At 46.2% G+C, this 13,822-nt stretch overlaps 1 protein-coding gene across 1 annotated transcript in view; it reads right to left on the bottom strand.

The window, feature by feature from the left end:
* The window catches only part of JAK1 (Janus kinase 1), a 153,187-nt gene extending 147,541 nt beyond the window's left edge, over positions 1-5,646 (bottom strand). The window contains exon 1 of the mRNA XM_060206350.1: positions 5,421-5,646. The gene's annotated coding sequence lies outside the window, so the exon portion shown is untranslated. The remainder of the gene's footprint in view (positions 1-5,420) is intronic.
* Positions 5,647-13,822: the final 8,176 nt, after the last annotated feature.

Here is a 13,822-nt window from a genome sequence, read left to right on the forward strand (position 1 = left end):
GCTTCTAAAGCAGGTCTTGCCTCAGGACTGGGCAATCTATCCACTGAGCGAGCACCAAGGGAAAAAAACATGTGTACCCACTGCCAGCTGCTAAGCATCACAGATCATAAAACCTTAGAGATAAATATACCAACGGAAGTGAATTTAATGTTCTATGCTTTCGTGTTGCTTCAAACTGACAAAAGGGCCAGTGCAATTCGGAAGGGAATGATACTCTTAAGAAAGCCCAGTGACTGCAAAGATGGCGGCTGTTTCAAACCTCATCTTCCCTTCGGGCTGGTTTCTGAGACAGGAAGCAGCAGTGGGACACACCTAGCGCAGCACAGGGGACAGCAAGCAGCAGAGAGGAAACAACACGCTGAACTTGGCTTGGAGATGAGCCCACAGAAGCACGAAAACAATAAACCAATTGCTCCAATGTGATATGCTTGTATATTACAATTATTTTTTTAAAGATGTCCTTATTAATGAGAGAGAAGGAAGCCAGAGAGAGAGAGAACACCAGGGCATCACCCTGGCACATGAAACACCAGGGATCAGACTCAGAACTTCATGCTTGAGAATCTAATACTTTATCGACTGTACCACTTCCTGGGCCATTAAGGTGAATGTTTTTTTATTTCCATTTTACAGATAAGGAAAACATGCAAGACAGGGCTAGAGAGGCAGCACAATGGTTATGAAAAAGGTTTTCATGCCTGAGTCTCTGAGGTCCCAGATTCAATCCTCAGCACCACCATAAATAAGCCAAAGCTGAGCAGTGCTCTGTATGTGTGTGTGTGCGCGCGCGCGTGCACCATCTCTCAAATTAAAAATAAATACATAAATAAGAATAACTATTTTAATCATATTAAAAAAAAATAGTTGTGACAGAAGCATGAATCTTCCTTTTCCCCAGCTGACCTTCCAATATAGGGTTTCTCAACCCAACACTATTGACATCTGGGGCCAGAACATTCCTTGTTGGACAGGGCTGCCCCCACACTGTACAATATTGAGCAATGTCCTTGATTTTAACCCAGTCACACTGTCTTCTCACTCCTCCCTTCACAACATATAGCAACCCAAAAATCTCTCTAGAAACCACAAATATCTTCTTGGGATTCACAATCACACCCAGTTGAGACCATCGATCCAAAACAATCTGCCAAGGTTCTTCCCGCGTGCGCACCACTAGTCCGTGACAAAGCTCCTTATAACCACCGGGTGAAAATTAATTGCTATATGAGATACTGTTTGCTTCAGGAGGCTCAGTTCATTAACAAACTCCGCAACCACAAAATGCTTTTTAATTAAGAAATGGACAAGAAAAATGCTCTTGTGTGAATATTTACAGTTCGGGATTAATCCTCTCCTAATAAATTACCTTAGCAGAGTATAAGGATACACATAACATATAAAATAGTCTGGGTACGGTGGGTGAGAAAGAGGAGTTAGATAACACAGATCCTGACCACTGATAATAAGCCCGATTTAGTTATATCTCTGTTCCCTCAAAAAAAAAAAAAAAAAGAAACAAACAGGTAGAAGCCTGCACATGTCCTCGTTTGCTGCGGCTGGATCTCTATCCAATGCATCTGTGGTTTTAGGCCACTCAGAAGCAAATGAGTGACGACACTGTAACATGATTAGAGATGTGGTCAGCAGGGGACACCATGGGTATTTTGAACCTAAATAGTAGACTTCACCTACCCAAACCAAGAGACCCCTCACAGAATGGGAGAAGATCTTTACATGCCATACATCAGACAAGAGGCTAACAACCAGAATATATAAAGAGCTTGCCAAACTCAACAACAAGAAAACAAATAACCCCATCCAAAAATGGGGAGAGGACATGGACAGAATATTCACCACAGAAGAGATCCAAAAGGCTGAGAAACACATGAAAAAAAAAAATGCTCCAAGTCTCTGATTGTCGGAGAAATGCAAATAAAGACAATAATGAGATGCCACTTCATTCCTGTGAGAATGTCATACATCAGAAAAGGTAACAGCAGCAAATGCTGGAGAGGCTGTGGGGTCAAAGGAACCCTCCTACACTGCTGGTGGGAATGTCAATTGTTCCAACCTCTGTGGAGAACAGTCTGGAGAACTCTCAGAAGGCTAGAAATAGACCTACCCTATGTTCCTTAAATTCCTGTCCTGGGGATACATCCTAAGGAGCCCAACACATCCATCCAAAAAGATCTGTGTACACATATGTTCTTGGCAGCACAATTTGTAATAGCCAAACCCTGGAAGCAACCCAGGTGTCCAACAACAGATGAGTGGCTGAGCAAGCGGAATACTACTCAGCTATAAAAAATGGTGACTTCACCGTTTTCAACCCATCTTGGATAGACCTTGAAAAAATGATGTTAAGTAAGTCAGAAACAGAAGGATGACTATGGGATGATCTCACTCTCAGGCAAAAGTTGAAAAACAAGGTCAGAAGAGAAAATACAAGTAAAACCTGAAATGGAATTGGCGTATTGTACCAAAGTAAAAAGACTCTGGGGTGGGTCGGGTGGGGAGAGAATACAGGTCCATGAAAGATGATGAATGACATAGTGGGGGTTGTATTGTTATATGGGAAACTGGGAAATATTATGCATGTACAAACTACTGTTATTTGCTGTCAAATGTAAAGCATTAATTCTCCAATAAAGCAATTTAATAAATAAATAAATAGCAGACTTCACGATTCTATCGGGAAACATTCAGTTTAAGATCTGTGTCTTTGTACCAGTTAGGTTTCCATGACTGCAAAAGCAGCTTCACCCTCAAAATTCCTTCTTTTCACCAGTTTTGCAAATGCCTCAATAGAAAAGGTTTTGCAACCTAATTCCCCTTAACACCTTAGATGTGTAATAGGTAGAAACCAAATGATCAGAGAGAAAATTACAAACATATTCATCACACTGATATTAGTACTGTCAAAGTTACAGAAAATTGAGACATGTCTAGATTTGGAAATGTCTGAATTATTTTGTCTATATATGTATAACTTATGTATTCTTTTTTGCCTCCAGGGTTATCACTGGTTATCACCGATGCCTGCACTATGAATCCACTGCTCCTGGAGGCTTTTTTTTTCCCTTTTGTTGCCCTTGTTGCTTACCATTATTGTTGTTATTGCTGTTTTTGTTGTTGAATAGGACAGAGAGATATCAAGAGAGATGGGAAAGACAGAGAGGGGGAGAGAAAAATAGACACCTGCAGACCTGCTTCACCACCTGTGAAGCGACTCCCCTGCAGGTGGGGAGTGGGGGGAGGGGGAGGTGCTTCCAACCAGGATCCTTATGCTGGTCCTTGCGATTCTATTCGCACCACTTGCGCTTAACCCGCTGCACTACCACCTGGCCCCTTAACTTATGCATTTTCTATCTAGATTTCCTAAAGAGAGTAGTTGGGATATTGTGAGGTAGGAAAACTACTGAAATACTCTTTATTCGATGTCACAGAGGAACGCTAGTATTAAATATGTGTGTGTGTGTGTGTGTGTGTGTGTGTGTGTGTGTGTATTTGCAGCTATGTGGACAAACTAAGACACAATGAAAATGCTTGGGCAATATGTGTGTATAGTTAAGTTGTGATTATTCTTATTCCGGTCAGATGTACTTATGTTTTGAAATGTACAGCGAATCTATATATAGAAGACATTTTCTCTGTATCACAAAGCACACTGTACCCTAAGTATTTGGCACACTCTGGATCTCCATTAACCTTCACCACAGAGTGCAGAAGAACACAATGATCCTTCAGAGAGAACTCTCTGGTCCTAGAAGACTTCAGGGTGTCACCAAAAACAAAAGCAATGGGCAGTACAAAATGAGGTTTTGGAAAAGGAGAAAGAGAATGCATTCATCTTCATTTTTTTTTTCTCCTCTTCTCTGAATATAGGTGCCCACAACCCAAACCCTTGACAACAAACACTCCGTGATCACCATTCTAAAACTGTTCTGCATCAACCTCGTCACTTAGGTTCTTTTTTAACGCTTTCCCTCCTCAAAGATGTAATGACAACTTTATATAGCTGTAAACTGTCGTTGCAAGAACCACCCAAATTAAGTTGGAGGGAGGTGGGTTTGAGGGTAGGGGTTACTAGCATGGATCCAAGCAGACACAGCACACAGCCACGTATAAGTGGCACGAGGTAGGGGGGTGGGATAGGGAGATCTGGTGGTGGGAATTATGTGGAGTTGCACCCCTCTTATCCTATGGTTTTTGTCAGTGTTTCCTTTTTATAAATAAAAATTATATAAAAATATATATATAAGTGGCACGGGGTGGGTGTCCTTTCTCATTTCAACAGGAATTCACTCGCCTGTTCTATGTGCACAGCCTCACCTGACAATCACACCTTTTATCGAGTCTCCCTAGAGAAGTTCCTTGGGAGAACATATCCCTGCACCACTGGTCAGTGGCGCGCGCGCGTGTGCGTGTGTGTGTGTGTGTGTGTGTGTGTGTGTGTACACGGATGATGAGGCATGGGGGGGGGGCTTAGTCTTGCTAAAAGCAAGACATCAGTGTGGAGGGCTTAAGAGTTGGGGGGGGGGGGGGCGGCAGCCAGGAACCAGCCCCAGATTCAGTTTATCTTTATCGGTTTCTTTCTTGCAAGATTTGCAATTCCGTGTGTGTGTGTGTGTGTGTGTGTGTGTGTGTGTGTGTAGGGGTGATGAGGGATGGGGGGGCTCGGTCTTGCTAAAAGCAAGACATCAGTGTGGAGGGCTTAAGAGTTAGACACGGGAGAAGGGACAGGGGCAGCCAGGAGCCAGCCCCAGATTCAGTTTATCGGTTTCTTTCTTGCAAGATTTGCAATTCCGTGTGTGTGCGTGTGCGTGCCTGTGTCTTGCGCGTACAATCCAAAGTGAGCCCACCGACCTTCTCAAGAAGGTGGGTGGGGGTGTTTCCTGAGTTCACGGACATCCCAAATGCCAGAAACTTGACCTAGCTGAGCGTGCAATGGAGAAAGCATCTGAGTCACCCGCCCCCAACCCCCCAATGCACCCCAATCTCCCCGGGGAGGAGGGGAGGGGGAAGGAGAGGGGTGCAGCCCGCACCCCCGGGCCCTTGTCCGGGGCAGGCGGTCAAGTTCTGGGAGCCACAGCGAGGCCGGCAGCCCCGCGCCGCGCGGTCTAAACAGGATGTCAGCGCGCTCCCGGCTTGTTTATGAAAACTTGCTGTGCGCCCCGGCGGAGGGAGCCGAGCGCTTTCACCTTTCCCCCGCCGGCTCCGGGGGAGCCTCCCCCCGCACCCCCACCTCCACGCCGCCCGCCGGCCCTGCGCGCCTGGAAATCCCCCGCCCGCGCCCGCACCCGGCCCGCCGGGTCCTCAGGCCCGGGGTTCGCGGCCCGCGATCGGAGGCACCCGGTTCCGCGTCCCTCCCCGGCCCCCAGCGGCCGCCCCGGGCTCCCCGCCTCCCCTCCCGGACACTCACCACTTCCGCGTGCGCCGGGCCCAACAAGGGCCACCGCGCGGCCTGGGGCGGTCAGGCCGCCCCGCACGGCCCGGACAGACAGGCGTGCGTGCGCCCGGGGCGCAGGAGGGGTCGCCGGGAGGCCGGGCAGGGTAGGGGCGCAGGCCCGCACAGTCTGCGGATCCCGGCTGCTGCTCCGCCGCCGCCGCGGCCTGTGCTCCGCGAGCCCCGCCCCTCGCTCCGCCCCGCACGGGCCCCGCCCCCGGACCCGCCCCGCCCCGTGTGACGTCACGAGCGGCAGCTCCCGGAAAGCGGGAGGGGGCGCCGCCTACGCGCGGAGCAGGAGCCCCGGGGCCGCGCCGCCCGCCCCGCCCCTATCCGGCTACGCCTCCGCCCACGGGCCCCTCGCTCGCTTCTGGGGGCCGCGGCTGCTAGCAACGGGCATCTAGGGGCTGCAGGGCCGGCGGCGCAAGGGCGATGGCCAAGATCTAGGTTGGCCCCTTACAAGTGGGGAAAGTCCGCTGCGGGGCGTTTGTCACAGCGCTCACACACACACACAGCGCTCGGCCCCTAGGCCAAGAACCCTTGTCCAAACCCTTTGTCAAAAACCTCTAACCGCTATGTCAAAGATCCTAACCCCTTGTCCTTGCAAGACCCCTTTTCCAGACCCCTTGTTCAAGACCCCTTGTCCTTGCAAGACCCCTTTTCCAGACCCCTTGTTCAAGACCCCTTGTCCAAGGCCCCTTGTCCAGGACCCCTTGTCCAGACCCCTTGTCCTTGCAAGACCCCTTTTCCAGACCCCTTGTTCAAGACCCCTTATCCAAGACCCCTTACCAAGGCCCCTTGTCCAGGACCCCTTGTCCAGACCCCTTGTCCTTGCAAGACCCCTTTTCCAGACCCCTTGTTCAAGACCCCTTGTCCAGGACCCCTTGTCCAGGACCCCTTGTCCAGATCCCTTGTCCTTCCAAGACCCCTTTTCCAGGCCCCTTGTTCAAGACCCCTTATCCAAGACCCCTTGTCCAAGGCCCCTTGTCCAGGACCCCTTGTCCAGACCCCTTGTCCTTGCAAGACCCCTTTTCCAGACCCCTTGTTCAAGACCCCTTATCCATGACCCCTTGTCCAGATCTCTTGTCCAAGACCCTTTGTCCAGGACCCCTTGTCCAGATCTCTTGTCCAAGACCCTTTGTCCAGGACCCCTTGTCCAGATCTCTTGTCCAGAGCCCCTATCCAGACCCATTGTCCAAGACCTATTGTCCAAGACCCCTTGTTCAGACCCTTGCCAAGACCCTTTATCCAAGACCCCTTGTCCAAGACGCCCTGTCCAGATCCCTTGTCCATACCCCCCTATCCAGACCCATTGTCCAGACCCCTTGTCCAAGACCCCTTGTTCAGACCCTTGTCAAGACCCTTTCTCCAAGATCCCTTTTCCAGACCCCCTTATCCAAACCACATGTCCAAGACCCTTGTCAAGACCCCTTGTCCAGACTCCTTATCCAGACCCCTTGTTCAGACCCCTTGTGAGGCACTTGTGTCACCAGAATTTAAGAAATAAAATCCGGGAGCCAGATGGTGGCGCACCTGGTTGAGTGCACATGTTACACTGTGCAGGGACCGGGTTTGAGCCCTTGGTCCCCACCTGTAGGGGGAAAGCTTTGCTAATGGTGAAGCAGGTGTCTCTCTGTCTCTCTCCCTCTCTATCTTCCCCTTCCCTTTCGATTTCTGGTTGTCTCTATCCAATAAATAAAAATAATAAAAAAATAATAAAATCCGAATGTGAGGGCGATCTGGCTATGACATCTGTCACCCCATTGATCGCCAGGGTTGATTGGGCTGGGCTGGCTGGCTAGGTGAGTGTACCCTTCCTCTCTCCATGAGTGTCCTTCCAGAAGAACGGCCTTCCCCCAATAGAGACCAACCTGTCTTCCCGTCCCCTGCTAGACCCTCCAAAACAGGCTCTCAAGAAATAAAGTCCTCCAATGTTGACTTGCTACTACTTCAGATCCAACTCACTCTGTAGTGAACTCTTTCAAAATGTTTTTCTAAAATGTAAAGAGAACTATCAGTTGATTTCCAGCTTGGCCAGAGCTTTTGAGTAATTCTCCTCCAAAGTGTCAGTAGATACATACTATTCCCCCCCCACACCCATTATCCAGGAAGCTCAAATATTCAAAGTCACAAGGTAACCAACACTGAAAGTAGTCAAATGTGTTACTGCTGACCCTAACTGCCGCTATCTGTTACCTGAAAGACCTCCTAAATTGTTCTTGCATGAACGCCAGCTTCCAACAAATTCTCTGAAAGAACGTTTTAAGTTTATAACCCTATTCATTGCCTTGCTTAAAAATTCCTCCTGAATGCTAAATATGAATAGATATGGGCTGTCGGTTAGATCGATGGGATTAACAATTAATGGTATTCATATACTTTTGTCATATTTAGGAGCTACTCTCTGCCCTAATCCAGCTTTCTAGTCTTATTCTCAACTCTGTCACCATCTTCCCAGACAATATTTTTAGCCCTAGTCCACCTGCATGTTAGCTATAAGGCTCAGGCAAAAATTACTAAAGTCATGGGCCCCTGGGAACATACCTGAAATAGACTTCCCTAGCTTCTTCCCACATGAATACCCCTGATTTCAGCTTCTCTACTCCTACCTTTGGGTTCCTGTTTATTAAACAAATTGTTCTGTTTCATATCTTATGGCCTTTCAGCCACCAAATTGCAGATGCTGCCATGACATACACACACACACACACACACATTTCTCTGGGCAGATGACCTCACCAATGTGTCCTGGAACCTCACCTCTCCAGAGCCCTAACCCACTAGTTGTTGGCAGGTCGATCCATACTCTCAGCCTCTCTCTTTCCCTAGTGGAGTGGGGCTCTGGAAGTGGGGCTCCAGGGAAGCAGGGCTCCAGGACACATTGGTGGGGTCGTCTGCCCAGGAAAGTCCAGTTGGCATCATGGTAGCATCTGGAACCTGATGGCTGAAAAAGAGTTAAGATATAAGGCAGAACAATTTATTGACTAATCATGAAACTAAAGGCTGGAATATTGCAGATGAGGATTTGGGGTCTCCATTTTGATAAAAGCTAGTAGGTCTATTTTAGGTCTATTCCAAAGGGCCCATGACTTTACTAGTTTTTTTCCCTGAGCCTGACCTCTGATATGCAGGTGGACCCAAGTTATTGTCTGGGGAGATGATGTCATGGCTGGAAAAAGGGCCAGAAAGGTCCCACCTTCTCTTTCTTTCCAAGTCAAACAGACACCTGTTACTACATCCAAATGCCCCTCCTTTTTTCCTCTTCTCTCTCCAGGTCCTGATTGGAGTTGGAGTTCAGAATCCTCTTGTCAAAAAGAATTTATTTCTTTCTTAAAAAAATATTTATTTATTCCCTTTTGTTGCCCATGTTGTTTTATTGTTGTAGTTATTATTGTCGTCGTTGTTGGATAGGACAGAGAGAAATGGAGAGAGGAGGGGAAGACAGAGGGGGGAGGAAAAGATAGACACCTGCAGACCTGCTTCACCGCCTGTGAAGCGACTCCCCTGCAGGTGGGGAGCCGGGGGCTTCAACTGGAAGGAATCCTTATGCTTTGTGCCACGTGCGCTTAACCCGCTGCGCTACCGCCTGACTCCCAAGAATTTGTTTCTGAGGTAAGCATTCCCTTTCTTTTAAAGAATTGTTCTAGTGTAGGGTTACACTAATATGTCAGCTCTACTGACCTTTGGACCCAGAAAATTCTTGGGGATGAGCAAGGTGCTGGTGGGGTGTCCTGTGCGTATCAGGCCAAATCAGCATCCTCTTTGTCCTCTCTCCACTAGATACCAGAAGCAACCACTCTCCATCCTCCACACTCCCCCTTTCTGACCCAGTTACAATAACCAAATATGTCTTCACATGTTGCCACATGTCCCCTGGGAGAAAGAATCACCCTGGTTGAGAACCACTAATCTAGGGGTAATGTGGAAGATGGATGGCAAAGCAAAGCAAGGAGATTTATTGTGAATGATGAGAACACTATCTAAAGCTGAGGCCAGAACAGACAAGATGTCAGAAGCCCGGGGAGAGAGAACAGAGTAGGAGGTGGGACAGACAGTGCTGGCACCAGAGGAATAGTATGGGAGGGGGCACGGCAGTGGCGCACCTGGTTAAGTGCACACTAAATCACAGTGTACAAGGACCCGGCTTCAAGCCCCTGGTCCCCACGTGCAGAAGAAAAGTTTCATGAGTGATGAAGCAGGGATGCCAGTGTCTGTCTCTCTCTTTTATAAATAAGCCTTTTATTTAATTTTATTTTCTCAGTTTTAACTTTGTTTTTTCTTTTATTTAACCAGAGCACTGCTCAGCTCTGGCTTATGTTGGTGCAGAGGACTGAACCTGGGCCTTCAGAGTCTCAGGCATGAGAGCCTCTTTGCATAATCATTATGATATCTATCCTGTCTGCCTGTCTGTATCTATCTATCTATCTATCTATCTATCTCTATCTCTGTCTCCCCCTCCCCTCTCAATTTCTCTGTCTCTAGCCAGTAATAAATATATTTTTTTAAAGAAATAGTATAGGATGCCCAGATTTTCTGGGTTAGATGACAAGTTGACCAAGGATAAATTGGATGATGAGTTTTTCTTTTTTATGTTTGAAAATAGGAAGGTTTTCAAAAGTCTTTCTAGGGACAAGGAGACAGTTCAGTCTGTTAGAGCACCAACTTGCATGCTTGAAGTCTCAAAGGCCACAGTGCTCTGTGCTGAGCACTAAGCAGTGCTCTGGTCCTTTAACTATCTTTCATAGTAAAAATAAATGTTTTAAAAAGTCACTCTAGGGGCCAGGCAATGGTGCACACAGTTAAGCACACATAGTACTATGTTCAAGGACCGGGATTGGAGTCTCCACTCTTCACCTGCCTCTGGGACACAGAGCCCCAACAATAACCCTGGAGGCAAAAAAAAAAAAAACGTCACTCTACAACTAACATATAGGAAGGCAGTGGGGAAGGGAGGGTGCAGTGTAAGAAAAAGAATGTAATATTTACTTTTACTATGTAATGTGGAGCATAAAACTTACTGTAAACATTTATTTAAATCGAATTAGCCAAAAGGCTTCTTATTAGTACATTCTCTAAAAACAGAACACTCAATCAGCAATCATATGCACATGGGGTTTCCTATATAAACTTTAATCAAAAGGGCATTTGTCAGCAGTTCACTTTTCTGCAATAGTTACTGTCTAGATGTAATGGGGAAATACATTAGACTCAAACAATGAGCTTTATTTTAAAAAAATTATTTATTTTCCCTTTTGCCATTGTTGTAGTCATTATTGTTATTGTTGGATAGGACAAAGAAATGGAGAGAGGAGGGGAAGACAGAGAGAAGGAGAGAAAGACAGACACCTGCAGACCTGCTTCACCACCTGTGAAGCGACTCCCCTGCAGGTGGGGAGCCGGGGCTCAAACTGGGATCCTTCTTCTAGTCCTTGCACTTTGCGCCACCTGCGCTTAACCTGCTGCGCTACCGTCCGACCCCCGAGCTTTGTCTCTTGAAAGCTGTAGTGAGCAAAACAAAATTTGGGGGGGGAGAGAGAAAGGCACCTACAGACCAGCTTTGGAGCTAGTGAAGCTTCCCCCTTCAGGTGGGGCGCGGGGGCTCAAACTTGGGTCCCTGCATGGGTCCTTGCGCTTAACCGGGTGTGCCACCACCTGACCTCCCCATCAGTGATTATTTAGAAAGTAATCCTCTCTGGTAAGATTAGAATTACTTTGTTTTTTTTTTTTGTTGTTGTTGTTGTTGTTGTTTGCCTCCAGGGTTATTGGTGGGGCTCAATGCCTGCAGCACTGCGAATCCACTGCTCCTGGAGGCCATTTTTCCCATTTTGTTGCCCTTGTTGTTGTGCTTGTTACTGTTGTCATAGCTGTTGTTGCTGTTGGATAGGACAGAGAGAAATGGAGAGAAGAGTGGAAGACAGAGAGGAGGAGAGAAAAACAGACACCTGCAGACCTGCTTCACCGCTTGTGAAGCGACTCCCCTGCAGGTGATCCTGAACCGGGATCCTTATGCCGGTCCTTGCGCTTTGTGCCATGTGCGCTTAACCCGCTGTGCTGTCGCCGGACTCCCTAGAATTACTTTCTGTCACTGAACTCATTCTGATTCTTTCACTTGTATAAATTCAACACACTATTTGCTCAATCGTGTGCTAAGTCCATATTTATTATCTCATTTATTCTTGGCTTTTCTGTTGTGGGGTCTTGGGCAAGATACTAAATTTCCATCACCTTTAATCCTAATGTCCACTTCTAGGGTTATTAAGAGGATTAATAATGTTAGTTATCACCATTAGCTAGAAGTCACACAAATATTTTGCTCCACCAAATAAGTGAAAAATAGCTGATGTAATTAATTTGCAAATGCTAATGTAATTTTAAAAAGATGAACATACATTTGTGACAAAAAAGTTTTAATAAGAGCAAAATAAGTACTACAATCTTATTTATTGTGGTTTAAGTTTAATTGAAGGTTTCCGCGGTTCCTGTAATTAACACCAGTATAACAGAATCAGTAGTAAAACTAAGATATAATGAATGTCTGTACAGAATGGTTCATTTATGGTTTTTAATATAAAGGAAATGACGGCCCCTTCTGAAGGCAGGGAGCCCATGATGCTTTACTTCAAAATCTATTCAGTTTTACAGGAATATCAAATTGCTCTGGATTGACTTACTGCTATCATAATAAGGCGTACTCCACTCTGGAGACTCACTATTCCACATTAATAATTTAAACATCTTGTGTGGCCTTGGAGGTGGCACAGTGATAAAGCTTTGGACTCTCAAGCATGAGGTCCCGAGTTCAATCCCCAGCAGCACATGTGCCAGAGTGATGTCTGGTTCTTTCTCTCTCCTCCTATCTTTCTCATAAATAAATAAATAAATCTTAAAAAAAAAATTTAAACATCTTGTGTAGGAATGCTATTCTGACAAGCAAGTTTAGTGCTCTGGAAAGACCACTGAATTAAAAGCAGGAGCCTTGAAGCTAGGTGAGTTTTGATAAACTGAAAAAGCATAAGGCAGTCTTTTCCTCTCCCCTCCCCTTTTGTGGTACTAGAGAATGAACCCAGGGCTTTGTAAATGTGTGACACCTCTGCTTCTCCTTGGCCCAATTTTATTCTATATTTTGAGAATGAGAAAGAAGAAAGTGGGTGAAAATAGGAAAAAAAAAAAGAAAAAGGGAAAAGCAAGGAAGACAGTTTCCAAAGTATAGCTCTACCATCTTTATAGTTTCCATGGTGCTTCCATGAAAAGCCAGGGATCAAAGCCAGGGTCTTGGGAGTCAGGCAGTAAGCACAGTGGGTTAAGTCCATGTGGCACAAAGCGCAAGGACCAGTGTAAGGATCCCGGTTCGAGGCCCCGACTCCCCACCTACAGGGGAGTCACTTCACAGGCGGTGAAGCAGGTCTGCAGGTGTCTGTCTTTCTCTCCCCCTCTCTGTCTTCCCCTCCTCTCTCCATTCCCCTCTGTCCTATCTAACAACGATGACATCAATAACAACAACAATAATAACTACAACAATAAAAAAACAAGGGCAACAAAAGGGAAAACAAATAAATATAAAAAAATAAATAAAACCAGGGTCTCATATGGTAAGACTTGGGCTTTACCTGCTGAACCATCTCCTGAGCCAAAGCAACCCTTTTTTAAATCTCCTTCGTTTAAATGTTACCGCTCCTTGGATTAAAGCACACAATTTTATGGTACCTGTCAGCATCAAAAGTCTGTGTGTCTCTATTTTAAAACCTCACAAGTATCTATGAAAAAGTTATTGGCCAAGAAATCATACTTGCATTTAAAACAGAATGAATAAATCATGTGTCCCAAAGTAATAAGAACATATTAATAAATTACAGTAGCTTAACAAGAATTAGACTTGGCTTCTTCCCATGTTCTACTTTTCTATTATTCTGGTAAAAGAGTGATATCTAGGAACCATAAATTGTCAGAGATCTAAGGTAGCCAACAATTCAACCCGATTCAAAAATATCTCTCTGTGAGGTTAGAGAAAAGCCCCAAATATTGAGAACAACCGTTAACCCGAAACCAACTGTTCCTTGTTCTGCATAAATATTTCCACCTGTGCCCACCCTGTGATAACTATAAAAAAGTGGGATGAAAAATGATTGGGGTTGCAGACTCTCCCCTTGCTTGGAAGGGTGTTAGCGGCTTAAACTTAAGCTTCCTAATAAAGGCTCTTGCTATTGCATGTGATTCTGGTCTTCTTTGCGTGAGATCAGGACTCGAACTTCCGGGCATAACATATGGGGGCTCGTTGAGATCCCCATCTCACTAAATGAACGCCAGCTTCACTGAGCCTTCAGAACCAGTCAAACTTCAGGTACCTGTAGCGAGAGACCTTTGGAGTCGAAGGCAGAC

This window comes from Erinaceus europaeus, chromosome 13 (genome assembly GCF_950295315.1).
Source record: "Erinaceus europaeus chromosome 13, mEriEur2.1, whole genome shotgun sequence".
In the NCBI taxonomy this organism is placed as follows: Eukaryota; Metazoa; Chordata; class Mammalia; order Eulipotyphla; family Erinaceidae; genus Erinaceus; species Erinaceus europaeus.